This window comes from Bos taurus, chromosome 26 (genome assembly GCF_002263795.3).
Source record: "Bos taurus isolate L1 Dominette 01449 registration number 42190680 breed Hereford chromosome 26, ARS-UCD2.0, whole genome shotgun sequence".
In the NCBI taxonomy this organism is placed as follows: Eukaryota; Metazoa; Chordata; class Mammalia; order Artiodactyla; family Bovidae; genus Bos; species Bos taurus.
Genome location: NC_037353.1, coordinates 17,509,687 through 17,513,906, shown reverse-complemented (window position 1 = coordinate 17,513,906; position 4,220 = coordinate 17,509,687).

The following is a 4,220-nucleotide window of genomic DNA, read 5'->3' as shown; positions in this document are numbered from 1 at the left end:
GGACTTTTTAGTAACTTGGCTGAACTAATTCAAGTCTATCCCCACAATATGCAGCCTCTGATGTCAACTTGTTTTCCCCTCAGTTTTATCCTTAAGTCTGACTGCCTAGGGGTTGCTTCTGAGTCGACACTATCTAGTCATTAGCCATTGATTGATCAGGCTTCCCTGGTAGCTTAGACAGTAAAGAATCCACCTACAATGCAAGAGACCTGGGTTCGATCCCTGGGTTGGGAAGATCCCCTGGAGAAAGAAATAGCTACCCACTTCGGTATTCTTGTCTGGAGAATTTCATGGACAGAAAAGCCTGGTGGGCTTTTTAGTTCATGGAATCACAAACAGTAGGACACGACTGAGTGACTAACACACATACATTCTGATTGATCAGAGGTTGTGCTTAAGACTCCTGAATCAGTGAGATTTACACCGTTTACATTGGATTTGTGTATGGCTTGGAATTTCTTTCACTGTTCAGGGAGTTTACAAGTTTTGCCCTACATTCAGCCAGAGTTGTTCTTATGTGGTTGCAGACTCGAGCACACACACATCCTTTCTGATTACAAGGGATGTCTGTAATTTTATCCAGATTTTCTCTCTCTCTCAGCTTTAAGCTTCTCACTGATAGCTACTGGTATCACTAGCAATTGTTAGCCTTCAATAATTGCTAGATGATTGCTCTACTGTTTTCAATACTATAAGGTACAAACTACTCCAATCTGATCCAGATAAAGTCAGGCCCCTTGCAACAGACAGTGTGTTACCAAGTCTTTGATGCTCACTCCATCCTTCCCCTGAATAGAAACTCTGTGCCTCTGTGCTATAGAGCAGGTTGTGGGGTGAGGGAGTGTTGGGAATTTGGCTCTTCATTGAATGCTCCCTGTCAAACAGCTGTGTTGGTGGTTGGGGAGGCCATGGAAGGAGACTAGAATGTGCCAAGGTTCACTAGCTGTTAATGTATATACAATAGCTCTTCTGCCCCAGAAACCTGGGAGAGATGTAAACTGTCACATGACTGCCAATCTAAACAGAGCAGGTAGGTCTGCTGCAAGCTGTGGGGTAAAGTGGGGCTACACACTTCTGTAGCTGTCCTGTCCTGTCCCTTATATTGCAGGAATTGCGAGTGGCGCAATGAGCACCACTACCCAGCTGCCACCACCTGTTTGATATAAGCCATCTGCGGGGCACAGGCATGAAAAATGAGACCTACCAAAGAGTGGTACATTTAATCTTACACCCAGAAACATTGTATTTCTCCCAGCTTGGTTTTCCTTTTGGCAGATTCACATGATTTTTATTTTGTGGCTATTATAAATGGGTCTTCCTTTATTGCCTTCCAAATGACTACTGTTAAGTGTTCACAAAGCTAACTATTTCTCAGTGTACTCTTTTGGATTTTCAAAATATTGAAATAGTCATTTGCAAAACTCCAAGTTTTCATTTTGCTTTCCTACAGTAACAATATTAGTAATGTGAAATAATTGATGACAGCAGGCACCTACATTTCTGAAATGAAAGAGGCAATTTGAGTTGCAACCTGAATATAACCTTCATTTTTGGTTGAAGGACTCTAAAGTATTAGGGAAGAAATCTTCTTCTAACATATTAAAAATGTCTCTACTAGCAATTAGCATTTTTAAATAAGTACATTCTTGGCATTGACTAAAATCATGATTTTCAAAACTGAAGTACATTAACATTCTTCCTACATTATTCAGGTTTGTTGTTTAGTTGCTAACCCATGTCCAATTCTTATGTAGTCCCCCAGGCTCATTCAACCATGATTTCCCAGGTAGGAATACTGGTGTGGGTTGCCATCTCCTCCAGGGAAGCTTCCTGACCCAGAGATATAATGCATGTCTCCTACACTGCAGGCAAATTCTTTTTATCACTGAGCCACCTGGGAAGTCCTATTCAAATTTACAGTATCATAATTTATGATATTCACTTTTTAAAGAAAAAAGACTTTTAAACTAGAGGCATTTATTAACAGAAACCATTTTAGAGAAATAATCAAAAAATAATTCAAAAACTTTATCAAACATCTCTTCTAAGATATTTACTTAATTTTCCAGTTATTAAAGGGAGCATACTTAAAGCAATGAACACCAAAATCAACCAAGTTGATCCTATTTTTCAATTCTCCACTATAGGGAAATTCTTCTGCAAATACCACACTCTTAACAAACATCCCTCAGTAATCTTCACCAGATGAGATTCCCCAAGGCACTTTGCTCAAAACAAGGTTCATAACAAAGGCTGTGGCAAGGAACAGAGCCAATACCTCAACACAAATGGGACAAATCCTCAGTAAGCAGATGTCAATGTGAAAAGGAATCACTTACCAAGAAAAAAATCATAAGTGAGCTACACAGAATTTATACTATATTCTATTTTCAGCTCACCTCCATTTCCCTCCATCTTAAACAATTTCTATTACTTTTTCTCACTAGGGATTTCAAACCACTAAAAGAACCAGTATCTATTCCTGAACATAAATTCTCATAGCAACTGTTTGATTTTTGATCCCTCCATAAATTGCATTACTCTTAGCACACAAAAGACCTATCTACTAATTATTTTCATCACCTTCACTACATTTTTGAACAAATACATCTATGGTGGTAACCATATCGACACACATTTTAGTTTCAAAACTTTGAACCTTTTGTATAGTTGGTGTGCATCACAAAAAATTCTCTTAAACTTCTATTTTGAATAAAAATCTCAATCTAAGAACACATCTATCAGAGAAAGCAAGGGCTGGAAAAACCATCTGATGGGCCAGATTAAGCCCACTGACAATTTTTTTAAACAAAGTTTTAATAAAATGAAGAAACTAACACATGCAATTATATTCTAATTTTAAAACATAGGCACACTCATTCACATGTTGTCTATTGCTGTTTCAGTATAACAGTTAAGTAGTTATAACAGAAACTAATGGCCCACAAAGCCTAAGTTATTTGTTAAGATCCTTTACTGAAGTATCTTGGTGACTCCTTAATAAAAATGAAATTCTTAAAAATAATTACATTTCAATCTGTGCTGAATACTTAGTAAGACAGTAAATTCTGAAGAGTTAAACTATTAGTTTAAGTAAATGACAAACAGGCCCTTTTCAATGGAGAAGTAGGAAAAAATGAAAAACTCCTTACCCAGGAGTTGGATTGAAAAAGTAACACCAACTCTTCCAGTTGTACTAAGAACTTTGAATTAATGAATACTGTTTTGGAAAACCTTCTTTAGCTAACTTTCAGCCAGGAGAAAAGAAGGATAGAGGTTTCTATTTTCAGATTTCCTGCTATGGCAATAGAGGCTCCAAGTAGGTTTTCCATCAGAATAACCTAAGTTAAAAAAAAAAAAACTCATAAAAGGTACCAACTAGAGGAACTGGCAATGGCAACCCACTCCAGTACTCTTGCCTGGAAACTCCTATGGATGGAGGAGCCTGGTGGGCTGCAGTCCATGGGGTTGCTGGGAGTCAGACACAACAGAGCAACTTCACTTTCACTTTCATGCATTGGAGAAGGACATTGCAACCCTCTCCAGTGTTCTTGCCTTGAGAATCCCAGGGACGGGGGAGCCTGGCGGGCTGCGCAGCAGCAGCAGAACTGGTGCATGAAGTTTATTAAAATAGCTTTTAAAACCTTAAGGCAAAAAATATGTATTTCAACATTAGCATTAATTTTTTAAAGTATATTTTTATAGTGCTGCAAACAGTGGCAAGATAGTTCCTCCTCTCCCTTCTGTATTCACAGGTGAATCTAACCGTAACACAGCCACATTTCAGTTTTATTGTCATTAGGGTACTGAACAACATAACCCTCTCTGTGTCTTTTCAAGATTTTTTGATGTGGACCATTTTTAAAGTCTTATTAAATTTGTTACAATATTGCTTCTGTTTTGGTCTTTTGGCCCTGAGGCATGTAGGATTTTAGCTTCTCTACCAGGGATCAAGCCCATCCCCCCTGCATTGGAAGGCGAAGTCTTAATCACTGGACAGCCAGGGACGTCTCTCTGTGGCTCTTTTTTTTACCAGCATAGTTAAATTGTAATACGTACTACCCTTCTCAAACAAAATTTCACCTATAATTTTGGAGGCGGGGGAAGCCCACATTTTATTTTGCATTCACTAGCACTGAAAAAAAAAAGTTTTGAAAACTAAATATTTCCCACTAGAATAAAATTCCTATCTGAATTCAGCACAGTAAAAGAAAAATATG